A 26,767-nucleotide genomic window follows, 5' to 3' on the forward strand; every position below is an offset into this window, starting at 1 on the left:
CTGGCGCCGTCGGTCGCTCGGGCCGCTCCGCCGTTAATGATCCTTCCGCACGTTCACCTACGGAAACCTTGTTGCGACTTTTACTTCCTCTAGTTAGTCAAAGTCAAAGTCAAAACAAGCTTTATTCGGTATATTAAGAAATATCCATAAAAGCATTTTACATTATACAAGCCAGTTCATCATAAATAAAACAGTAATTTATACATTTTTGAGTATAATTTCACCTTTACATATTACAGTAAATACATCATGACAATCAATTAATACTGCTTATCAGTGCATGGGAATTTCAAGACATAAAATACATTTAAAAACATGCGTAAAAAAGACTAGAATTGGACTGTACAGCTTATTCATAAACAAGAGATTCCAAGTAGGATAACTACATTCTTCGCTTAATGGCTAGTTGAATATAAGCGATTACCGCATTACATATGTAAACATGTTCTAAATCACAAATAAAATAAAAAGCGGTTTTATATGAGTACAGTCTATTCGTGATAAAAAGTGGGCGTAAAATTAATTTCCTTAGGTCCCTATAAAAGTTACAAAAAAGTACAGAGTGCACAGTGCTTTGGATGGACTTTCCATCACATGGACATTTCGGAAGATTTGCACTCCATTTACCCATCTTTGGGGAAGCAATTTGGAAGTGCAAAATGTTCAGCCTTAGTCTAGTTAAATAAAATCTATGTTGGGTATTTCATATAAAAATAAGATATGGCTGAGTGCCTGGAGACAGGGGTCTGTCTCTGTACAAATTAACATTTGGTTTAACACATACTTCTGTTTCCATGGCAGGAATCTCCTTTTTACTTCCCCTATACTAAATTTCTCGAGACTCATTGGATCTTCAATGTTAGCATTCACATCACACTCCATAAGGAGGCTGTGATTGTATTTCAGCCAAGGTATGTTCTTCCAATAATCGGCGCTAGGTGGCGCCAAGCCAAGATGGCCGCGCTTTAGCAAGGCTCTCGCCCGACCGGGCACTTCATCGATCCTTCAGAGCATCCTGACCATCCTATCCTGCCTCTCGAAATCTCCGCTGGACGCCTGAACACTGGCGGAGCACAGCTGTATCAGCAGCGTCGCAGTAACCTGGCGACCGGCTGGTGAATCGGCGTGAGTTCGCCTGGGCGGAGTGACTGGTGGCGCTGAGGTTGGCGGAGGCGCGGCGTCGGCCTGCCAGGAAAGTCCGAGGCTTTCTGCGGCCTTGGGGCTGCGTCGGAGACGTCGCCCCCACGAGAAGAGCCGAGCAGGGGAAGGTGCCGGGAGGTCGCCGAGTGGATGACAACGCCGGCGGTGCCCCGGAGGTAGGAGATTTCCCCCGTGCTTGGGGTTGTGTCAGCGCGATCGGCTGTGGCCCGGGACTCGGGCGGCCCCGACTCGCCACGGACTGCAGGAAACTTTGTGGGCCCGGATACCGCCACAATTTGCTCGACGCTGCTTTTGCCCCTGGAAAGAGCTGCCTGGCTGGGGGTTGGCCCCCATTGTGTTGATCTGACCTGCCCCGGTGGGGTGCTGCGGTGCTTCCCTCGGATCGCGTGGGGGAGGGGAGGAGCTCCCCGCGTGCTGCGGCCTACTTGGCTGGGAAACGAGACTCGTCCGCTGACCCACCTGGATTGAGGGCCGGCGAGGCCCGGAGTCAATACAGGCCGACTGCCCTGGGGGTGCGTGGAATCTCGGGGGAGCGCTTTCTCCCTTGGTTTGCGGCGGAGGTGGGCGAGCGGGGCCTGACTGCGCTATTGGGGGCGCCCCCCCCCTCCTGCCCTCTCGCCCTCTCCCCTTCTGTGACCCCCCGGCCGGACAGCGCGTTGTGGCTGCTGGTGTGGCTGGCCCCAGACGCAGGGGCGCGCCAGCTTTGGAGTGTGGTCTGGTCGCTTCCCACTTCGGGATACTGGACGGGGCCGCCTGCTGATCGGGAGACGAGAACATACACCACCGGGGCCTGCGACGGGAGTGGGCCCGGCTCTACGTGCCCCGATCTACGGCTCGGGATCGCCACTGAGCTGGCGCGGGTTCGGCCGCCCTTGGGCTGAGGGGGTCGGACACTGTGGGGTCCGCCTGCTGATCCCTCCTTCCACGCGCTCACTGCGCGGGGGCCACGACACACCATCCCTCACGCTGCCCTTCTGGGCCCGCATCACCGGACTGGTCTGTTCTCGCCCCGGTTTGAGGTGCTCCTCCTGCCGTCCGGACTGTCGGGGAGGCCTGGTCTACGGAACGGGTGGGCCGGGCCATGGGACGCAACGATGCCAGGCAGTCTAAGCTGCCGTTCGAGGCCAAGAAGGCCCCCGCGACGATCCGTCTGCCGCTACTGCTGCTAGTGCCCCGGACGACGACTGGAAGTCCCTATTGGTGAGCATGAAGCACAGCTTGTCGTCCATAGACTCCAAAATAGACACCATCAATACCCGATTGGACAGTGTGGTTGCTAAGCTGGAGCACCATGATATACGTATCAAGGAAACGGAGGAAAGGATCTAGGCCCTTGAAGACGGAGTCACTTCTACCGACAGACAGGTAACCCAAATGGACAGGCTCCTCAAAATCATCGCTGACAAGAATGAGGATTTAGAGGCACGGTCCCGTCGCAATAACATCCGCTGAGTCCACCAACACAGGGAAAATGGAGGTCTTCATCGAGAACCTAGTTGTTGAACTGTTTGGGAAAGAATCCTTCTCCTCACACCTCATCGTGGAAAGGGCCCATAGATCTCTGGCTGCCCGGCCTCCGCCTGGGGCTCAGCCGCGGCCCGTCATTGCGCGCTTCCTCAACTACAGGGACCAAGACGCGGTGCTGAGACGCGCGCGAGAGGTTGGCACGGTGGTGTATGGGAATGCCACATTATCCTTCTTCCCTGACTTCACTGCCTCGGTTCAGGAGGCCAGGCGGAAATTCGCGGGGGTAAAAAAGAAACTACAGTCCCTGGAGCTGCCCTACGCCATGCTCTACCCTGCGAAGCTAAAAATCTCTCATCAAGGCAAGCTGCATTTTTTCCAAACTCCACAGCAGGTGGAAGATTTCCTCAAGCATCATAAGAAAGACATGGCCGCGGCTGGGTCGGGAGGGAGGCGCTCCGGAGCGTCTTCGCCGATGGCACAGCAGGTCTGATCGGGCCAGGATGGCACTCCGGATTCGAGCGAACGTCGCTGCTGTATATACACGGCATGGCTAGAAGTATATATCCTGGTGAGGCATTTATAATGTTTAGGACTGCTGTCTGAGGAACTGATATATCTTACAATCTGTGCCCGGTCACCCGCCTCCGTCCCGCACTGTGATACCAGAAGTCTATCTGGTTCCTAGTGGGTGTAAGTAGGGAGGCGATGGGCAGGCTTGGTGCCCTGAGGCATAATCCCCCGATGGGCGAACCCCTCTACACCCCGTCCCTTAGTAGGGGGGGATACTAGCTATTTCCGTTTTGTTGTCAGGGTTGGTATTGGTTGGGGCGGGAGGGGTAGGGAGGGAGCTATATACCCGGCTAGTAGGGGGTGCTGGTGTGGGAGGGTGCCAACTCTGACTGGTTTCAGAGGTCCTAGACTCACTAGTACTCTGCACAGGGAGCTGGGAGGGGGCGGCAGTTGTTGGGGGGGTTTGTTCTCTTAGTGAAACTGTGTGCTACACGACTATATATGCTAGGACAATATGCCACGGATATTTATGTCTGTATGAATGGGAGACGTAGTTGACTCTCGGCCCACTGTGCAATTTCAACTTGTATCATGGAACGTACGAGGGCTGAATAACCCGAGGAAGAGGAGGCAGGTCCTGGGGTATCTAGACAGGCAGGGTGTGTCTGTTGCTATGTTACAGGAGACGCACCTATTGCCGGGTGGGTCCCCCTTATTTGCATCCCGGTGGGCATCATGTAGAGTGTTTTCATCCAATTCGAACTATGCCAGAGGTGTCACGATTTTGGTAAGGCGGGGGGTGGGGTTTATACCTGCCGGGACCGAGGTGGACTCTTGCGGAAGGTACTGCTTGGTTTGGGGGACGCTGCACTCACACACGATACTTTTTGCTTGTTACTATGGCCCCAACGTGGACGATCCGGCCCCATTTCTTACACTGTGGGGGAAGATTCAAACCCTGGGAATTGCTCATGTCATATTAGGGGGCGATTTCAACACCGCGCTTCGGCCTGCGATGGACAGATCACACCCTCAGTCGTCACACTACATGCACACCCAACGTACACTGTTAGGCATAGTTGACGAACACCACCTGGTCGACGCATGGAGGCACTCACATCCCTCGCTCAGACAGGGTACTCATTACTCAGCGGCGCACTCTACATGGGCACGCATAGACTACATATTCCTATCAGCCGGTCTTTCTCCATGGGTGGCTCGGACACTGCATCTTGCCCGCACTCTCTCAGACCATTCTCCAGTCCTCCTTTCACTGCGCATACCCGTAGCGGTGTCTCCTTATTTGAGTTGGCGCCTCAACCCAGTGCATCTCACGGATGCGGCCTTCAGGGCCGAGCTGGAGCAAGATATTCAGGAGTTTTTCAAGCGTAATGTTGATTCGGTATCTAGTCTTTCCACGGTCTGGGAAGCATTCAAAGTCACTGCAAGAGGCTGGTGTATAGCTAAAGGGGGAGGGGTCCTTAGATATTTGCGCGGGGACCTGCGCAAACTGGAAACTGAGATACACCACTTGGAGGACGAACTGACGCGGCGTCCGCAGGAGGCAGTAACCGCAGTGCAGCTGCGGGAGAAAATGACTGAATATACTGTTGCGGCGGATAAGGAAAGCAAGTTCCTAGGGAAGCCGTTTGTGGCGCGGGTATACGGTGAGGGTGACAGACCCGGCAGAGCGTTGGCCTCGGCAGTTCGATCCCCTAGGTACCGCAATTACGTAGTCTCCCTGCTCGACGAACAGGGCGTCCCGCATCGTGACCTCCCGGATTTAGCTTCGGATACTTACTGACCATTACACCCGACTCTACACCTCACACAGGACTACACCGATCAATCTCCATGAGTATCTCGATGACACGGCCTTAGCCTGGCTGGGCCCTTCTCAGCAGAAATTCCTACACCACGAAATCGAATTAGACGAAATAAAAGAAGCTATAATGTCCATGTCTTCGGGTAAAGCGCCGGGTTTGGACGGGTTACCGATCGACTTTTACAAAGCTTTCATCCACGTCCTTGCCCCGGTGCTGAAGCAAGTATACTACACCGCGCTAGAGGAGGGTTCTCTGCCGGATACGATGCGCGAGGCCCATATCACGTGCTTGCTGAAACCGGGGAAGCCACCAGAGCAATGTAATTTGTATAGGCCTCTACCGTTACTGAATGCAGATATTAAAATACTTGCAAAGGTACTGGCCACGCGCCTTAATCTTCTGATGGAACGCCTGGTCCTTCCAACCGTGCGACTGCACATAACCTGCGCACCCTGCAGGCCGTGCTGCAGGATATCGAACCTCGGTGCGAGGCCGCCGCGGTTTTCTTAGACGCCACTAAGGCGTTCGATTCCCTGGAATGGGATTACCTTTTGGCGCTGTTGGAACGGATGGGTATTCCCTTCAGCTTCCTGAACTGGATCCGGTTGTTGTATTGCCGGCCACAGGCTACGGTCTTGCTTAATGGGGCCCGCTCTGCCCCCTTTGTCATCCGCAGAGGAACCAGATAGGGGTGCCCTCTCTCTCCGGTGCTGTTCGCTATCGCGATTGAACCCTTGGCGGCCAAACTCAGGCAGCACCACAACCACCGCTCTCTTATATACCCAGAACGCCAGCTCCTTATTGCTCTTTACGCGGATGACATAACTCTATATGTGCACAAGCCGCAAGAAAGTCGCGGCCTAGGGATCTCTGGGGGCCCCTCATTGCGTTCCTCCTGCGGGCTCGGGATGAGGACGACTCCGAGGACGGCGGGACCGGGAATGCAGAGAGAGCTAGCTCATCCGCCACGCTTTGTCCTGACCCTCCGGTAGATTGATCTCCTTGGCCCTCCTTTCTCCTTCTTTCCCTCCCCACGTAGGGCATACGGGCACTCCCTGTACGCCCGGACTGGGTACCCGCTTTCTGGTAAGATTGCGTTCTGTGCACCGGGTACACGGGTGGGAGGGGTCGTGAGGTAGAAGCTTCCCCCGGGACTACAGACACCATAAAGCCTACCCTACCATAGCGCATGCTGCGTGGCATTGACAGATGTAGCACCAGTTCGCGTTCACTAATTGCATTGACGATATCTCCTCCCGGGTCATTGGCTGGGTCAGTTAAGTGCAGAGCCACATCACACCGAGCTTGGGACATACCCAGCACTGGGACACTTTACACTATGGCCCTGCACTGGACAACTCCTTACGCCACATACTAAGTATGGTGGATATGCACTGGGGGAGCACAGTTCTTATTGGAGTTCAAGTTTGGTTATAACAAAATGAAAAGAAACCTGAGTCACTGGTCGAGCACCCCTTGCTGTTATTACTGCCAATGTATGCATTCTTCAACAGCTGGTATATACTACTCCGCGGCCGGCCCATGTGGGTTGTAGGCAACATGCGGTGTTCTTGAATTGCTCCTGTTTAGCAAGTGCTATAAATCTGTCGAACTGCATGTTGTTGCTGCCGGCCTGGTATCATGGTTGTAGGCAAGAAGCTGTGTACTATCTGCTACTGACCAATAAAGGTTTTCAAAAAAAAAAAAATGTTCTTCCAATAATCAAGTGTTAATCAATCACGTATAATGTCCTTGGTAAAAATGAGTTTCTTCCTTCATCCAGATTCGGCACCATAGAATTAGGGCGGACACATTAATCAAGTCGCTTACAAAAGGTACATCCATTTCCCTATGTATAATATATATAGCTGTAGTATTAGGAACTGATAATGCTCTTCGTAAAAATTTGTTTTCCAGTATTTGTAATGGGGAAGTATCCGCCATGCCCCAGAGCAATCTGCCGTAGCAGACCCCAGTTATACATTTACTCCTATACAATTTTAAAATCTCTCGCACTGGCTTGTTGCCTATTTTTTGTGAGAATCTAAAAATGGCCTCAGTTGCTCTTAGTAATTTTAGTTTACATAAATTGACGTGTGCATTCCATGAACCTTTACAATTAAAAAGTAGCCCCAGGGAAGAGAAAGTTGTAGTCCTTTCAATCGGTGCACCATTGACGTAATGGGTTCTAATTTTAGCTTTACTTTTTCCATACGTCATTACTAGGGTCTTAGACAAATTAATCGCTAGGTTTTTATTAGTCATAAATTTAGTAAATTCATCAATCAAAAGTTGTAGGCCATTTGCAGTCCTAGAAATCAGGAGAGCGTCGGCGGCGTATAACAAAACCAATGTTACACGTTTACCAACTACAGGGGCATCTGTTTTATAACTCTGTAGTAAAAAAATCCACTCCATTTATATACAATGAAAATAAGAGTGGGGCAAGGACACAACCTTGTCTGATACCTCGGGTTACTCTAAAGTGCGATGTGCATTCTCCGTTCTGTCCATATCGAAACTTTGAAATTAAATGGGCATAGATTTGTGACAGGAGGCTGATAATATTGTGTGGAGCACCCATCCCTTCCAGCGTTTGCCATAACATACTACGGTTTACTAAGTCAAACGCGCTGGAAAGGTCAACAAAGCATAGGTGGAGTGAGCCAGTTTTAGCCATAGTATATTTCCCTATGAGTAGCTCTAAATTTACACACTGCTCAACCGTGCCATTTCCCTTTCTCAAGCCATATTGGGCTTCAGTTAAAATATTACAATCCTTGACCCAGCGTTCAAGTTTAGCTAATAAGATCCTACCCATAAGTTTAAAAGTAGAGTCAAGGAGAGAAATGGGGCGGTAGCACTTAGCACTAGCTTTGTTCCCTTTTTTAAAAATCGGAACGATCACACTTTTGGCCCAAGTTGCGGGTAACACCCCATCAGTGATAGCATTAAAAAGGTTAACTAAAATGGGGGACCAAAAGTCACCATTGTATTTGAATATATCAATCGGAACCCCATCAGGGCCTGCAGCCTTCCCGCTTGCGCTATTATGCAGGGCCGTTTCAACATCATCAGCAGTAATAGTTTCAATATTATTAGTTTTAATTAAAATGATATTGCTGACCTGGTTCGTTTCGTTACAGCATTTAGTGGGGTTAAAAATATCCTCGAAATGTCATAACCAATCTTCTGCGGTAACTACTGTGTCAATCCCTGCCATAGAACTATCCTTGAACAGGGGTTGGTCAATAGTTTTCAAAAAAAGGGTAGAATATTTGGTCTCAGCTGCCTGGACCAAATTATCCCATGCAATCGCTCTGATTTCTGTTTTCCTAGTGATTTGAGCTTGTTTGTAACTTTTTCTAAGGCTACTAATTTTTTCTCTATTTCTTGGCTCAGCTTTCAGAGCTTCCTTCAGATCTCTATTTAATTCCGAACATTCTTGATTAAACCAGTGATCCCTTTTATATTTATGATTCTTATTTTTTAATGTCAAATTTTTATTAATTTCTGTTGAAATATTATTAAAAGCCATAACCATGTCGATATTATTAGGAGATCCATCTAGGCAAACTTCTATATCATGATTTTTGCTAGCAGCCACATTTTCCATAAAGTTAGCAGGGTTAACGCCGGTCCATTTAGCGGAGATCCCATTTTCGCCTTGTGTACTAATGTCGACTGCAGTGGCACCAGTCTTTTCAATAGAGTATAAACTGGAGTTTAATGTTAACAAAATGGGTTGATGATCACTAAGTAAACTGTACAATATAGTACAGTTGTTCACAAAAGGCCTACTGTTCCTTGAAGTCAGGAAATGATCAATACATGATGAAGATCTAGCCCCCTCATAAGTACATACCTCGATAGCTCCATCATTGTCACCCAACTTCAAAACTTCCAGGTCATATTTGTACATCAAATGGTTAAGTATTTCGCCATAGGGATAATGCGGAAAATGAACAATATAATCCCATAAATCGTCTATATGGCCACATTGATTCATTTTCAATGACTTACATAGATCAATATTAAAATCCCCACCCCAAATTACTATGTACTCATTCCCCAGTCTCTTCAGAAAAATGTTCAAGTTCTTCCTCCATAGCAGTCACTATCCCTATTCTAGTTTTATTAAAAACATTATTGTAGTAGTTAATCACTACAATGTTTTGCTTTCCTTTTACGCTAAAGAGTAAAAATTGGAACTGCTGTGACTTGGCAAAGGTTTTCTGTAGGGTTAACAGTGAAGTTACAGATAGTAATACAGCTAAACCACCACTTGCTCGCCCTGCCTTAGAAAGAATTGCTTCAGAAAAGATGGTCTTGAAACCATTTACATAAAAAGGTCCTACTCGCCAAGTTTACTGCATTAGAATGAAATCTCGGTTTGCTATTATTTTAAGCCAGGATATATCAGACAATTTATTATTAGCTCCTGCAACATTCCATGATAGAATTTGCAGTGAGCCACTCGCAAGACTACTTACTTTTCCAATCTCGCTCAGATGGCTAGTTGAATTAAAATCATTAGGAAAGCAAGGCGGTATGGCTTCTACTGGCAAAATTATAGTATTGATACAAGATAAGGGAGAAATACATACTTTAGGCAATAGCTCAATATCCATGGATTCTCTCGTCAAGAAATAATCAGCGGTATGGTAAGGTTTTATATTAAGTCAGTCCACCTCACTACATCTCCTCAGGGGATCAAACCTATTAGGCATGATTGGAATGGCTTCTTCAATATTATAATACTGGGGTTTTCCAGGTATAAAGTATTGCTCAGGGCTAGGTCTATAAAAGTACCCAAGTGGTACTGCGGTAATGCTAGTATGTTGATGGTAATTTCTACATGACCGCTTCCGTTTACTTAACACCTCATCTAGGGCCTCATGTAGGTAGCCAAATACCGGTCGGTAACGGCCGATTTTCGGTAATTATACCGTTAACGACCGGTATTTTGGCTTTTGAGATGTAGGGGGAGAATTTCTGTATTCGGAATTTACCGAATCGGTAAAATTACCGATTCGGTAAAATTACCGATTCGGTAATTTTACCGATTCTGTAAATTCCGAATACAGAAATGAGATGTAGGGGGACTGTGTGGTGTGTGTGGGGATTCGTTATTTACCACCAACTAATAGTTGGTGGTAAATGACGAATATGTGTGTAAATGCAATATTTTGCCCGTAGATGTGTGCAATGTGGCAGACACACATGCCCTCAGGGCATGTATGTGTGCCACATGTGCACACATGGCCGAATCAGGGGTGCAACAGGGTGTCAATGTGACACCCTGCCACCCTTGCATGTGCTCCCCCATTACCGAATCGGTATTTACCGATTCGGTAATGAGGCATACCTTCCCATCAATGGGAAGGTATGCCTCATTACCGAATCGGTAAATACCGATTCGGTAATTACCGAATTTTTCCGAATCGGTAATATTTACCGACCAATTACCTACATAGCATTTACCACTTCATAAATACCGAATCGGTATGATTCGGTATTTATGAAGTGGTAAATGCCAGCCCACCTACATAAGGCCCCTAATATGTAGGCCACAAAATGTGGGTGGCGGAAGTTTACTACAACACAATCACCCTCGCAGGTCTTGTCCATATTGCCCACCCATTTCACTCTCCTTAACATAATTATTTCCTGAGCAAGAACCTCAGTAATGCAACAAGTATTACTAGCAAACCAATGTATCACACTGTTTTTCAGTGAATCCCACGTTTCTATGGGATTTTCTGGCAGTATAGGTACATTTTTTAATACGATGAAATAAGGAGTAGCCTGGGGGGGCAGATTTAAAAAGACACCGCGATGATTTTTAGGTTGTTGAAGATCCTCAGATCTGGGCTTGCCAGCTGTTTGTTCTTGTGTTTGTATTCTTCCAGTTCTTTCTTTATCAAGAGTGCCAGATAGTCCTACTGCACACTTCGTGGCATATGTTTCAGGGTTAATCTTTCTTGTCTCAAAGTCTATTCCTTTGCTTCTATCAGGCAAAGATGATGGCTTAACGGATTCTCTACTTCATCCAATGTTAATACCTACTGTAGAATTATTTTGTTGTTTTAAGTCCGTTATCAGTTCAGTTAATTGGTAGATGTCCTTTTGCACTGTTTTTAACTCAGACATAATGCGCCTTTCAATTATATCAATTTTTCGGTGCAATTTCTTAAAAAGGACTTCAATGCCAAGCATATTAGGTGGTAGCACCCCATGTTCCAACCCCATGTCACATCCATCATGCTTTAATGTATTGCCCTTTTTCAGCTTTTTTCTCTGGCGATTGGGCTTTGCCGGGGCAGTGTGCTGTTTACTTCTTTTGGCTGGCCGTGAGACTAGATCATGAGCTTCCGGTGACGCTGATATTTCTAGTGGGGTATTCAATACACATGGACCTGATATCGTTGGGGAGTATAGCTTAGAGATATCAGGACTATTACTCCTGTTGCTTCTGTCCCTCTGCACACAATCTTGCACCACGTCCCCTAAAATGAGTGGGGCCAAGCTGTTTTAACAAGTGGGGTCATAGACCTCTGCAGTTGCCTTGGCCTCCCTATGTACAATGTTCAGCGCAGTCTTAGCGGCTGCCAGTTGTTCTTCAACTTGGACTATTTTGTCATTTAAGATGCCCATAGCGCTCTTCAAATAGTTCGTAATAGGGACAACTTTTCCGGCTCCCTTCCCCTTATTTGATGCTAGTTTTCTTTTTCCCATGTTATATTCATTACTCCCAACTAGCAAGTTTCAGCGTGTGGAATTAAATGGTTCTCTGCCCCCTTACCAGTATATCTTTACTTCAGGGTTTTCTTTTGGAGTCGCTTAGCCAAGTGGTGTGGCCCAGCCTGGCCTCGTCCGGTCACGGACGGGTGCAGACGGGCCCGCCCTTGGCCCGGGTTTCTCCCGGGTGCGGCCCGATCAAGCCCGTGCGCGTCCCGCGCTGCGGGAGCCAAGGAATCCTTTTGTGCGCCTCCTGGTGCTGGGCGATTTCGTCGGCGTGCGTGCCGCGGGAGGTGCCGGGAAGTGGAGTCTGGTAACCCCGCTCTGTTCCGGTGACTCCAGCAGCAACAATGGCCCCTCAAACACGGGCGAAAAGAAACTTCAGGCAAGGCAAGTCTTTAGCGAGCTCCTGTGCTGCGGGAGCCCAGGAATCCTTTTGTGAGCCTCCTGGCACTGGGCAATTTTGTCGGTGGCGTGCGCGCCGCAGGAGGTGCCGGGAAGTGGAGTAAGGTAACCCTGCTCTGCTCCGGTGACTCTAGCAGCAACAATGGCCCCTCAAACACGGGCAAAAAGAAACTTCAGGCAAGGCATGGCAAGTCTTTAGCGAGCTCCCGTGCTGCGGGAGCCCAGGAATCCTTTTGTGTGCCTCGTGGCGCTGGGCGATTTTGTCGGCGGCGTGCACGCCGTGGGAGGTGCCGGGAAGTGGAGTCCGGTAACCCCGCTCCGCTCCAGTGGCTCCAGCAGCAACAATGGCCCCTCAAACACGGGCAAAAAGAAACTTTAGGCAAGGCAAGTCTTTAGCGAGCTCACGTGCTGCGGGAGCCCAGGAATCCTATTGTGCGCCTCCTGGCGCTGGGCGATGACGGCGTGTGCGCCGCAAGAGGTGCTGGGAAGTGGAGTCCGGTAACCCCGCTCTGCTCCGGTGACTCCAGCAGCAACAATGGCCCCTCAAACACGGGCGAAAAGAAACTTCAGGCAAGGCAAGACTTTAGCAAGCGCCCCACGTTTGATCGTCTTCTCAGCGCTCTGCCAGGGCCGTTGCCAACCCCGGCGGGGTCAATCCGAGGACCTCACTAAACCATCCAATCGGTAGTAGCGACGGGCTACAAAGGGCAGGCACTTAATCAATGCGAGCTTATGACCCGCACTTACTGGGAATTCCTCGTTCATGGGAAATAATTGCAATCCCCAATCCCTATCACAAACGGGGTTCAGCGGGTTATCCACACCTGTCGGCGAAGGGTAGACACACGCTGATCCGTTCAGTGTAGCGCACGTGCAGCCCCAGACATCTAAGGGCATCACAGACCTGTTATTGCTCGATCTCGTGTGGCTGAACGCCATTTGTCCTTCTAAGAAGTTGGACGCTGACCGCTGGGGGTCACGTAACTAGTTAGCATGGAGGAGTCTCGTTCGTTATCGGAATTAACCAGACAAATCGCTCCACCGACTAAGAACGGCCATGCACCACCACCCACAGAATCGAGAAAGAGCTATCAATCTGTCAATCCTTTCCGTGTCCGGGCCGGGTGAGGTTTCCCGTGTTGAGTCAAATTAAGCCACAGGCTCCACTCCTGGTGGTGCCCTTCCGTCAATTCCTTTAAGTTTCAGCTTTGCAACCATACTCCCCCTGGAACCCAAAGACTTTGGTTTCCCAGAAGCTGTTCGGCGGGTAATGGGGATAAGGCCGCCGGATCACTAGTCGGCATCGTTTATGGTCGGAACTATGACGGTATCTGATCGTCTTCGAACCTCCGACTTTTTTTGTGTGCATATTTTTGCATACTTATATAGCGTGAAGGTATTGGAGCATTTTACATGAGCACCGTATTTACATTACACATTCAGACACGGGGAGATTAAGTGATTTGCCCAGAATCACAGGATGTGGACGCAAACTCGAGGCTCGAACCCTGGTTTCCAGCTCCAAAGTCGGCAGTTTAGCCGACGGACCACATCCTCTCCACTTTTGTTCTTGATTAATGAAAACATTCTTGGCAAATGCTTTCACTTTGGTTCGTCTTGCGCTGGTCCAAGAATTTCACCTCTAGCAGCACAATACGAATGCCCCCGGACGTCCCTCTTAATCATGGTCCCAGTTCCGAAAACCAACAAAATAGAACCGGAGTCCTATTCCATTATTCCTAGCTGAAGTATTCAGGTGACCGGCCTGCTTTGAACACCCTATTTTTTTCAAAGTAAATTCTTCGGACCCCCAGGACACTCAGTCAAGAGCATCAAGGGTGCGCCAAGAGGCAGGGGCTGGGACAGGCGCTAGCTCGCCTCGCCGTGAACCACCAGCTCGATCCCAAGATCCAACTACGAGCTATTTAACTGCAGCAACTTTAATATAAGCTATTGGAGCTGGAATTACTGCGGCGGCTGCTGGCACCAGACTTGCCCTCCAATGGATCCTCGTTAAAGGGTTTAAAGTGTACTTGTTCCAATTACAGGGCCTCGAAAGAGTCCTGTATTGTTATTTTTCGTCACTACCTCCCGAGTCGGGAGTGGGTAATTTGCGCGCCTGCTGCCTTCCTTGGATGTGGTAGCCGTTTCTCAGGCTCCCTCTATGGAATCGAACCCTGATTCCCCGTTACCCGTGGTCACCATGGTAGGCACAGAAAGTACCATCGAAAGTTGATAGGGCAGACATCCGAATGTATTGTCGCCTTCACTGGGATGTGCGATCGGCCCGAGGTTATCTAGAGTCACCAATGTGGCCGGGTGAGCCCGGATTGGTCTTGGTCTGATAAATGCACGCATTCCGGGAGGTCAGCACTCGTCGGCATGTATTAGCTCTAGAATTACCACAGTTATCCAAGTAACAGATGGAGCGATCAAAGGAACCATAACTGATTTAATGAGCCATTCGCAGTTTCACTGTAACGGCCGTGTGTACTTACACGTGCATTGCTTAATCTTTGAGACAAGCATATGCTACTGGCAGGTTCAACCAGGTAGCCGCACCCACTGACTGGGTGGGTTTGGGGGGTTGTGTGCCCATCTCCCCGATCGGACAACCTTCGCGCACCCCTCCCTCTCGGGAGTCTGCTGGGGGAAGGAGCCCACCCGCCTGGGCAGGAGGGTTCACTGGAGGGGTGGAGAGGTGCGGTCGCATGGGCACCGGCAGGCCCAGCCGTCTCCCCCGGAAGGGAGAGGCGGGCCGAGGTGCAGCCTGAGCAAGACGCAGGGGTGCCGGAGCCTGGCGGCAGCGACGCCCCTCGGCACAATCGCTCCGAGCTGCTGTGGAAATGTGCTGGGTGGAGAGGGGTGATGGCATGGCACACGGGGCCTACGAACCTGCTGGGCAGCAGGATCCGAGGGCCTGGCGCCACCCGACCCCTTCCGCTCGGGTCAGACCACTGAGGGACACGAGCTGCCGGGGCCTCTCGGCCTTCGCTCTGCTGGGTAGGGTGAAGGGCCACCTGTTACTAATCAGAGGAAGGCTACCCCCCTTTCTGGTAACCCGCACGCTCCGAGTGACAGAGGGGACCCTAGGCGCGAACACGCCCAACCTCGAGCCCTGGCTGGGGTCCGGGAGGCAAATGAGCCCTCATCGGGACTTCCAGGCTGACTCGGCCATCTGGTCGCCCCATTGGAAAGCATTGCGGGCGACCAGATGGCTGAGGGGAAAGGTGCGACCAGATGGCCAGAACCTGAAAGGACTCCTGTCTGCCTGTCTGAGCCTTCGCGGTAGGGCTCACGCCTGCCCACTCAGGGCTCAGGGGGCTTCCGCTTCCTGGGGGCCTCAAGGACCACAGGAGCTCTCGGGCCCGAATGCCTGGGGAGGACTGCCCGGGACCCATGGAGCCCGTCCTGGGCACTTTGCCACGCTGTGGGCCAAAGGAGGGAGCCCCGGACGCCTGGGAGGTGTTGCCCAGGCATAGCCCATGTGGTCCCCGGCAAAGAACCGCCAGCCCCGGAGGAGTGTTCCGGCATACCCTGCCCCTACTAATCTGGAGGAAGGCTACCCCCCTTTCTGGTAACCCGTGCGTGAACGCGCCCGACCTCCTGGGGCCCTGGCTGGGATCCGGGAGGCAAATAAGCCCTCATCGGGACTTCCAGGCTGGCTTGGCCATCTGGTCGCCCCGTTGGAAAGCATTGCACGCGACCAGATGGCCGAGGGGAAAGGTGCGACCAGATGGCTGGGACCTGAAAGGACTCCCGTCTGCCCGCCCCGAGCCTTCCCAGTAGGGCTCCCGCCTGCCCACGCAGGGCTTGGGGGCTCCGCTTCCCGGGGACTCGGAGAGCCCGGCTGGGCCCCAGGCACAGGGAGGCCCGTAGGAGCTCTTGGGGCCCGAACGCCCGGTGGAGGACTGCCTGGGACCCGTGCAGCCCGTCCCGGGCACTTTGCCACGCTGCGGGCCGGAGGAGGGAGCCCCGGATGCCTGGGAGGTGATGCCCGGGCATAGTCCATCTGGGCCCCAGCAGAAAACCACCAGCCCAAGATGCATACCCTGCCCTTAGTAATCTGGAGGAAGGCTACCCCTCTTTCTGGGAAACCGTGCGCACCGAGTGATGGAGGGGACCAAGGGTGCGGACCAGCCCGGCCTCCAGGAGCCCTGGCTGGGATCGGGGAGGTGAATGAGCCCCCATCTGGACTTCCAGATGGCCGGGACTGAAAGGACTCCCATCTGCCTGCCCCGAGCCGAGCCTTCCTGGTAGGGCTCCCGCCTGCCCTTGCAGGGCTCAGGGGCTACACGTCCTGGGGGGCTCGGGGACCCCGGCTGGGCCTCAGGCATAGGGGGGACCGCGGGAGCTCCCGTGACCCGCACACACCCGGGGGAGGACTGCTCGGGACCCATGGAGCCCATCCCGGGCACTTTGCATGCTGCGGGCCGGAAGAGGGAGCCCCGGACACCTGGGAGGTGTTGCCTAGCCCATCTGGTCCCCGGCAGGGAACTGCCAGCCCAGGAGAAGTATCTCGGCATACCCTGCCCTTAGTAATCCGTAGGAAGTCTACCCCTCTTTCTGGTAAGCCGTGCACACCCCGAGACTGATGGGACCCAAGGTGTTGCTGTGCCCGACCTCCTGGAGCCCTGGCTGGGATCGGGGAGGCAAATGAGCCCTCTTCTGGACTTCCAGGGAAGCCCGGCCATCTGGTCGCCCCATTGGAAAGCATTGCGTGCTGCTATTCCAACACATTCCCTACTGGACTTGCTCTAGATGGTGCTCCAACAATAGGAATATACCAACACCTTCCCTACTGGACTTGCTCTAGATGGCGCTCCAGCATAAGGAATATACAAACACCTTCCCTACTGGACTCATGTTGGCCGGGAGCCGAAAGAAGCACCGAAGGAGATATGGAGTGACACCCCCTAGAGAACTTCTTGGGAAGTTGTTTATTGTGCGCTGGACCCCATATAAATGTTCGACCCACCCATCACCCAAACCTAATACCCTAGCTGTTATAGACTGCTTTATGTCCTGGTTGTTTCTTTCCACAACAGAATTTCCCACAGGATGGAATGGAGAAGAATACAGCAATGCTACGCCAAGACTGGCCATGGCTTCTTTGTAAGACTAGAGCTAAACGCAGGACCCTGGTCAGAATGTAGTGTGCCTATTGCGTATGTGCCGATAAAGACTCGCAAATCATTTATAACAGTTCGAGCGTCAGCCGAGCGCTGAGGCCACATCCATAGGAACCTAGATTTAGAGTTTGTGGGACTGCATTTGTTCAAGAGGACGCCTGCACGTAGATAGTCAAATGCTGTCTAATAATGGTGTCTGAACTGGGCTGGCTATGTTGTAGTCAGGTATCTGGTGGTGTTCTGTACTGCGATCTCTATTGCAGTCTATGCAGTTATTGATGAAGATATGAATCAGTGTATTTATTCCTGGCCACCAGTACATCTCTTTTAGTTCTAAAATTGTCTTTGAGATCCCCTGATGTATCAGACCCTCTCCCAGATGTGCTTCGTAAATCAAAGCTGCTCTACGTTCCCTGTTTGGAATTACTCTATCCCCCACTCCAGGTATTCGAGCAAACGGAACGCCATTCGCATCAATTATATATGAGTATTTGAGTGGAAACTTTTTAGGTAATGCCGCACCACTGCCTTTACTTGATGCATTGACAGCTAGCATTATTTTGCTGTCTATTTTCGTTTTTGAATGAGTGATTGCAGCTACGAAAGCCGTTTGCACAGCCCCTTTTGCGGCTTCATCAGCCAATGAATTCCCTTCAACGTGAACGCCATCACGTTGGTGACTCAGCGTGTATATGACGTGAGTGTTCTGTAGTCCGTTTCGCAACTGAACTACTTGTTCCCAAAGCAATTTGTGCTTGATTGTGCCACCTTTTGCATCTTTGAAACCATTTTGAATCCAATTCTGTAAATATTCATTTTAAGATTGAACACAGTAAAAAGAATCGCACACCATCAGTGTGGGGAATTCGCGATCTGTATTTTCAAATGCCATCTTAAATGCTTGTAGTTCAGCTCGCTGAGCTGTACAATCTCCTCGAGATTGGGTTTTTGTGACCATTGGTCTGAATTTGCCATCTCGCATGCGACCTTTAACGATAGCACCTGCTGCACTGTAAGCTTGTTTACTCTCCGTAGCGGGCTGTGCAGATCCGTCAGTATAAATTATAAATTCGTACTGGTCAAGAGGGAGAATTTCAGTAGGCAGAGGACATTCGTGTTCATCTTGCAGGAATGCTTGTGTTTTTAAATATGGATCAAAAACGTATTCAACATCAGTTGCAGCAAGAGAATTAACCCATTGTATCCATCTCGGATGTAAAGCTTTTGCATTTGGAATGCTAGCCTTTGTAACTGCCTCTAGGGCTGGTACAGGAGTCACAACCATAATGCGTTTCCCCTGTGCTAGGGCACTTTCTTTTGCTACAGCGGTTTGAACTGCTGACAGAATTTTTTCTGTAGAAGTGAATTTCATTTCTGCTTGTGTATACAAGTGTGATTTGTATGCAATTGGTACTTTTTCACCTTTGTTAAAAGTTAAGTAGGTGAATCCTCATCGACCCGGAATTATTCGGATCACTAAGTTGCGTACATTTACGTGTGTTTGCAAGTATTTTGTTGCTAACATGTCTGTTTGAAGTGAACGCAAAATGTCTGTGTGTTTTTGTGTCCAATGTGTGATTTTAAAATCAGGTTTGATTAATCCGTAGAGAGGTTTAACCCTTTCTGCATAATTTAAAATGTAAGTTCTTCCAAAATTCAGGAAACCTATAATCGACTGTGAATTTTTCATTTTTTTTGGCGGTTGGAGCAGCGCACACTTTTTTAAAACGTTGGCTGCCAGGCTTTTGCCTTCACTTGATAGTTCATATTCTAGGAAAAGGACGTTGAGGTGGGCAATTCTTGACTTTTTAAAGTTGAACTTGTAACCCTCTGAGGCGAAGCCCAATATTATGGTGTTCACCCTGTTCAAGTGCCTATCCAGGTCATCGTCTGTCAGATATATATTTTCGACATAAGACAATGCCTCGTCATCATACGTTTGTAGTAACTCTGTTACCCTTGCTGAGAATAACCCTGTGCTGTTTTTGAATCTCTGGGATAGCCAACAAAATTGACGCTGGGTCCCCATTATGGAGAAAGCGGTCAAATATCTGCTTTCTGGTGCAATATTTTTTACGCACAATGTTATTCATTAATGCTGTACCATGTGCATTTTGCACTGCAAATGTTTTGCAAAAAGAATTTCAGTGTCTGTAATCCAAAACTAGACGATATGTATTGTGTGGTTTGGAGACAGGAAACAAAGGATTGTTCATTGATGAGGTGCATGTTTCAATCACCCTCTGATATTAAAGTTAATCTAAAATCTCCCTGACCTGTTTTTTAGCTTCTTGCCTAACTGGGTACTGCCTTTGTGCAGTCGGTTGATTTTTTAACTGAATTTTATGGTGATATGAGTCCTCATCCCATCCTTTGGATGACGGCCAACTCTCTCAAAATTAATCCTGACAAAACTGAGGTTTTGGCCGTCACCACAGACTCTAACCCGTGGAACGATCGCTTTTGGCCTCATGAGCTGGGCACCTACCTGGAACCAGCCCTGGCCGTAAAGAGCCTGGGCATCAAAGTTGATGCCAATCTCTCCTTGATCCAGCAGGTGTCGGCAGTAGTGGGAACTTGTGTGGGCATACTGAGACAACTGCGTAAACTTGCCCCCCTCCTCTCCTTTGTCACTCTAAGACCAGTGGTATCGGCTATGAAACTCTTGCGGCTGGATTACGGGAACTCCCTGTATATCGGTATCCCGGCAAAATCACTGGCCAGATTACAGGTCATTATGAATGACGCCGCAAGACTAATCTTTAGAGTACATAGACGAGCCCACGCCTCCCCACTTCTGGTCCAGCTGCACTGGCTCCCGATCAGGCAGAGAATAAAGTTCAAAGGCCTTTGTATCGCACATAAAGCCATCTATGGCCAGGCCCCCCCGATATACCAAAGAGCGCCTAGTCAACTACACCCCTAGCAGGGTGTTACGCTCCTCAGAGGCCGGGAGGCTAGCCTGCCCCCGCTTCAGTTTGTCCACCAAAGGGGGGAGAGCTTTCTCAACCTCCATCCCCCAAATCTGGAATAATTTGCCGGAATCTCTACGTAAGGAACAGGCCCTTTTTCCGTTCAGGAAAAAGTTAAAAACAGTTCTTTTTTCAGAAGCCTGGGGCACTATTTGAGTGTGCTCCCCCCAGGTGCCAGGGTAGGCTCTCATTTACAGCGTTTAGAGACCTGTTGGTGATAATGCGCTTTATAAATACCAATTACAATTACAATTACATGATTTTTATACAGTGCTGGGGCTTGGGCCACTGCCCATTTCCTGGCTAATGTATATTTTAAATGACCTGGAACATGGTTGGAGAAGGCAGGCATAATGATGTCCTCGCCATGTTGGCACTCTCTGACAAATTCTGGTGGCCAGTCCTGTTCTGCTAGAAGTATATCATAACCCCTTGAAAGTTTTTCCCAAAAGAGTGCTTTCACTTTTCTTGGTATGTCCCCCTCCATCCGGAGTGTTATTTCATATAACTTTTGTAAGGAACTAATCCTGGTGTCTACTGTTTCAACTGTTATATATTCATTCAAGTCCACTGTCTCCAGAAGTCCCTTCAGGTTCTGGCGAGCTATTGTAACTTCTGCTGCACTGTCCAGCATTGTCTGAGCCCATTCTCCGTTCTTGAGTAGTGTTCTCAGTATTTTCGGCATGTCTGAACTTCAGATCTGCTACCTTTTTCTTGGAGAATTGAGGTTTTGCTTTATTTTTCTGAACGTGTTGATCGTCTTTGGACTTCACGCGTTCTTCCTTGTTTTCTGACCGTCCTCTTCTTTTGGATGTCTGTGACGATATCTGAAAGGTACGAGAGGGACGTGTATCATTATCTGTCAGGTTTTCTCAAATTCTCCTTATTCCTGAGGTTGTACCTCCTTTCAGAGGTGTCCTTCTGTGGAGGAGACCTGCCTCGGGAATGAGAACGCTTCTCTTTAGAATTCTGTTTGCTATTTTCCCACTTCTTTTTAGAAGAGGTAGGAGTGGTTTTAGAAAAGACCTTATCAGGACTTTCAGACAGTTGTGGTTTAACTGTATAGTTCTATTAGCTTTTGTATGTTTTTAAGTAATTCCTCGTCTGACATTGATTCAATGTCAGGGTCAGGTGTGTAGCCGGCTAAAATCGGCCATGTTGCTCCTGGTCTACCTAGTGGACCGAGCCTGGTAATGTGATTGTAATGTTTTAGGGCGCCTTTAAACCAGAGCTCATGTTCCTGGTATGTGAGTGGAATTTCAATATCCTCGAAAGGAATATATTCCTCAGGTGGTTCATCTTCTTTGTAGAAGTGAAACACATGTGTTACTGGATTTGATTCTGGGAATACTATACATGAATAGAATACCTCTGTCTGATGAGATTCAAGTGCCTCTATCACAAAAACTTCTCTACCACTCTTGGTGTCAGACCATGTTTTATAAGTTTTAGAGTGATGGATCTCCTTAAATTTGGTGGGATGTGTATAACACCCACTTCGTTTTCATTAAAACCTGTAACGTCAGCCGCAGCTGTACCGTTTTCAACGACAACATTACCGTGGTCGGACATTGTTTAATGAAAAATGCAGAGCAAGTTTCAAGGGAACAAAGATAAGGAGCACAATATTTTGGAACACTGTATTCTTCAACGTTGAACAAAACCAAACAGCTAATACATAGGACTTTCGTCCTACTCAGCTATGGCGGATATTATCCCTACCCACTCCAGACGTCTTATGGAGTATTATGAGAAGGGGTCTCTGAGAAAAGCACGACTGAGTTACTTCAGTATCTAGCGTTAAATTAGTGCCTTACCAAACCGTAGGGCACCATGTAGTGTAGTTCCTATATCCCTGATAGGCTCTGTGCATTGGAATAACATGCACTATAGATTTGACATAGGACTAAGGTCAGTATGTCTCTATCGAGTATAATAAACTTAATTTCTTGTGTGTGCCAGCTAACTCAGAGGTCACTAGAAACTCCTCAAATATACAAGAAGGTATTAGTCTCTGACAACCGCATAAACATGACAACTTTGTTTCCCTTTAGAATCGGAACAGTCTCAGAATCATGGGAACAATAGATAACAGTTTCACTCAGTCAATCGTGCATGCTTCGTTTCTACAGAGTTGCACAGAAATAAAGAGAGACGGGCATTTCAATTAAGGAGTTTATTGAACAGTCTTATTTCTCATGCAAGAGATATGAATTGCTACAATCGTAAGACAGACTGCGAAGTACAATATGTACGAGGTTTGCAGTAAGATAAGATGATACTGCAGTAGCATGGTTTGTAGCTATGACATATATTAATCAAAATACATACATAAAAAACATAAGCTAAAATGTGATACTCATCTGATGCTTCTAAATTGTTCTAACCCAGTGTACCTAACCTAAGTGTAGTACGAGGTTTGAAGTAGGTGCCATTTCTAAAGTATAGCTAGCTATATTTTAGTTTAGCCAAGAGTTGTCAAAAGTTTCTCTAAGTTCTAGTCAGCTCCATACCTTAGAATGGGAGAGATTGGTATCTCTTTTCTGGACTCGGTAGTCTAACCCCCCGCAAGGGAAGTCAGAGAGCACTGGAGCTGGAATCTCTGCGAGGAGGATGGCAGCATCAGGTCAGTGCATCAGGCTCTCGGAACTCGATCTCCTTCCGAAGTTGCCTTGGCGAACCGCGTGGTCTGGGTTGGATCGAATCCTCCGGGAAACGCGATTTGCCAGGGCAAGTGCTGGTATATTTATACCTTGAAGGTGTCTAGGAATGCCAGTATTGACGTAAATGTCGGGCAGAGGAACATCATGAATGAACCCCTAAGGAATAGATGTTCATGCATACTTAATGAGTTCTTGGTGAAATCAATATTCAAGCTGAGGGAAATTCATAAAGGCCTAAATAAGGGCCGGATTTCTATGTGCAAATAAAGGCAATGTGAATTGTACCTATATAAGGGCATAAATCGGGAAACCTATATAAGGAATCTAAATCTGCACACAACAGGGGGAGATGAGCTTTATGACCTGTTTCAAGATCTACCGGGCACGGGAGACGGCAACGACTATGAAAAGGCCATAAGGGCCCTAAACCGGCATTTTGATCCACAGGTCAATCCAGACTTTGAACACTTCAAGCTTCGCCAGACCAAACAGAAGGATGACAAGTCAATTGATATGTTTTTCGCACATCTGAGGAAGTTGGCAAGTACCTGCATTGGAATTGACCGGTAAATCGAGACGAGGGCACAACTCATAGTGGGGTGCAAGTCGCTGGAGTTGCAGAAGCTGATATTAAGACAACCAGGAATATTGTTAGATGATATTTTAGTCCTGGGAAGATCACACAAGCTGGCGGATGTCAGAGCTGGAGATATGGAGGTGGCATTAGCCAAGAGATCCGGGAACACCCAACCTTTATATCTGATCCCATCAAGGAGGAAAGGGTGGACGCCATCAGGAAAACATACACTAGAGGGGCGGATCCCAACACCAGCACGAAGGAACAACTGAACAAGCCAGGGTGCAGGAACTGCAGACTAGCAACTCATTCCCAGAGAGGATGCCCAGCGCAGGGGCGACAATGTCTCAAGTGCAACAAATACAGACATTTTGCGAAGGTGTGTCAAGGGGCGGCAAGAGCAGGGGCAAGTCGGCCCAAAGGTCGGAGGTTCCAAAGGAGCACCAAGAATGTCCAGGAGGTGGAGGAGCTGGGTTAGCAGGTGTCAGAAACTAACGGTAGCCGAAGACCAGGATGAGGACAACGTATTTGTGATATCGAACATTCGAGGAGCCAACACCACCAGGAGGCCGCCACCGGTGTGTCAGATATGGATCGGAGACAATTGCATACAAACACTCATTGACACAGGGGCATAAGTAAACATACTGGACACAGAACAATACAAAGTGCTACGACCCAGACCTCGATTGATGTTGACTACAGCCAAAATACTCACCTATGGAGGACACACACCCATTCCCCTCCAAGGGATCATTGCCATCGGGGTTAAACATCGGGACAGAGCAACATGCACGAGGTTCTATGTTACCTGCGACTGAGCTGGGTCGCTACTAAGTTGCCAAACCGCTGAGGATCTGGGGCTAGTAATGTTTGCAAGACACATACATCAGACGCAAGCGGAGGAGGTGCTGGCGGAGTTTCCTGAGCTCTTCAGGGGATTGGGATGCCTGAAGGGAGTAGAGGTCCAGCTTCACATCAATTAAACAGTCAAGCCGGTCGTTCTCCGACACCGCATGGTGCCGTTTCATCTTCGTCCGTTGGTGGAGGCTGAACTGGAACGCCTAGAGAAGTAGAGGGTGATTGAAAAAGTGTCAGGGCCAACGCCTTGGGTGTCGCCACTGGTGATAGCACCAAAACCCAAACAGCCCGGAGCTATCCGGCTGTTTGTGGCCATGAGGTTACCCAATAAAGCGATACGCCGAGAGAGACACATCACTCCCACGATAGATGAAATTGTGGCGGACATCAATGGAGCGCAATGGTTCTCCAAGGTGGACTTGAACTCAGGTTATCATCAGCTGGTGTTAGCAGAGAAGAGTCGCTACATGACAACATTCTCGACACACGTAGGGCTACGCCGGTTCAAACGCCTGAGCTTTGGGGTATCATCAGCAGCCGAGGTGTTCCAAGACGCAGTGAGGGAAGCGTTGTCAGGATTGGTGGGTGTGATTAATGTCAGCGACGAAATTCTAATCTTCTCCAAATCACTAGAGGAGCACCATGTCCGCCTATGAGCGACCCTAAAGAAACTAGTCGAACAGGGCCTGACACTCCACCGAGGGAAGTGTGACTTCAATGCTAATGAGGTTGAGTTATTTCGATACAGATTCTCGACAAAAGGCCTACAGGTGGACCCGGTGAAGGTGGAGGCGATCCGAGCAGCGGCCGTTCCCCAAACACAATCTGAGGTCAGAAGCTTCTTGGGGATGGCTAACTATTGTGGCCTTTTCATCCCACATCTAGCAACGCTGTCGGAACCGCTCAGGAGGCTGACGAAGAAAGATGTGCCGTGGCAATGGACAGACGAGGAGGCATGAGCTTTCAACGGCATCAAAAATGCACTGCTAAAAGGAGCCACGGTGGCTTACTTCCACCTGGGACAGGAACAGAGCAAATTGTGGATGCCAGCCCCGTGGGGCTGCGAGTGGTACTTCTCCAGAAGAACGGGCAAGGTGACTGGGTACCCATCGCGTACGCGAGTAGAGCGCTCACGGCTGTGGAGACGAGGTACTCTCAGATTGAGTGCGAGGCACTGGCAATACGATGGGCATGCCAGCATTTTTACTTTTACCTGTGTGGGCATACGTTTACAGTAGTAACGGATCACAAGCCATTGGTACCGCTGTTCACAGGCACAGCCTGCCATGACCCTACCCGAATAGAACGCTGGGCTGTCCAGATCCAACATTACCGGTTTGAGGTGGAGTATCGCCCCGGTGCAAACAATCCAGCGGACTACCTGTTAAGGCACCCCATGGCCCTACATTCCGGAAGCAAGGGGGAGGTTAATGAAGGCACAGAATCGTTCATACGCCAGATCGTGGAAGAGGCGTGCCCACATGCGCTGTCGCTCGAGGAGATCCGGGAAGCCACTGGATAAGATGGGTGTTTACAGGCTGTGAAGTGGACCCTCTGTGACCATCAATGGAAATGTTTTTTACAGGGAGCAGGCCAGTTGACAGATGAAGAAAGAGAATACCGGGAGAGCATATGGAGGTGCCGCGAAGAGCTGAGTGAATCCGGCAATGGCCTAATTCTCAGAGGCGCCCGATTGGTGATACCAGCAAAACTCCGGAACAGGAAGGTGGACCTGGCCCATCGGGGTCACCAGGGAGTGGAGAAAACCAAGGCCCGACAGCGATCCAAAGTGTGGTTTCCAGGCGTGGACCGCATGGTAGAAGAAAAGGTGCGAGGGTGCCATGCCTGTTTGATAACAGATAAACCCCATCATCATGAAGGGGCCCAGTCAAGTGCCATGGGCTCAGGTTAGTCTGGATTTTGGAAGCTTTCCGGATGGGAGGCACACCGTGGTAATGGTCGACAGTCACTTCAAATTTCCAGTAGTGGAGGTCGTCACGTCCACAGCATTTAACTGCATCCAGCCCATTCTGGAGAAGGTGTTTGCACTCCTGGGAATGCCCGAAGAAATACGCACAGACAATGGTCTGCCATTTCAGGGGCAAGACTTCAAAGAGTATTTGAGTTGGCACAGTATCAAGCATCGTCACGTAACCCCTCAGTGACCTCAGGCTAACGGGGATGTGGAAAGATTTATGAGGACTTTGAACAAGGTGCTGAGGATTGGAATGGATCAGGAGGAAAAGCTGGAGAATTGCCTGCACAGATTCTTGAGAGCTTATCGCAACACCCCCCACTGCACCACCAAGTGTGCTTCCAGTGAATTACTCATAAAGCGAACGGTGCGGAACAGTATTCCCACAAGTGATCAATGGGTTCCTGCTGTACTGGACACTGAGTGTGCCCAAGCCCGGCGACATCGCAACAATTACCGAGCCAGTCAGAAAAGAGG

At 49.4% G+C, this 26,767-nt stretch overlaps 1 protein-coding gene and 1 pseudogene across 1 annotated transcript in view; one reads left to right on the forward strand and one right to left on the reverse strand.

Moving 5' to 3' along the window:
- The window catches only part of LOC146863417 (HEPACAM family member 2-like), a 210,842-nt gene that overhangs the window by 127,370 nt on the left and 56,705 nt on the right, over nucleotides 1–26,767 (forward strand). The gene's annotated exons all lie outside the window — the stretch shown is intronic.
- LOC146863420 (18S ribosomal RNA) lies at nucleotides 12,667–14,665 on the reverse strand (annotated as a pseudogene).

This window comes from Triturus cristatus, chromosome 2_2 (genome assembly GCF_964204655.1).
Source record: "Triturus cristatus chromosome 2_2, aTriCri1.1, whole genome shotgun sequence".
Classification (NCBI taxonomy): Eukaryota; Metazoa; Chordata; class Amphibia; order Caudata; family Salamandridae; genus Triturus; species Triturus cristatus.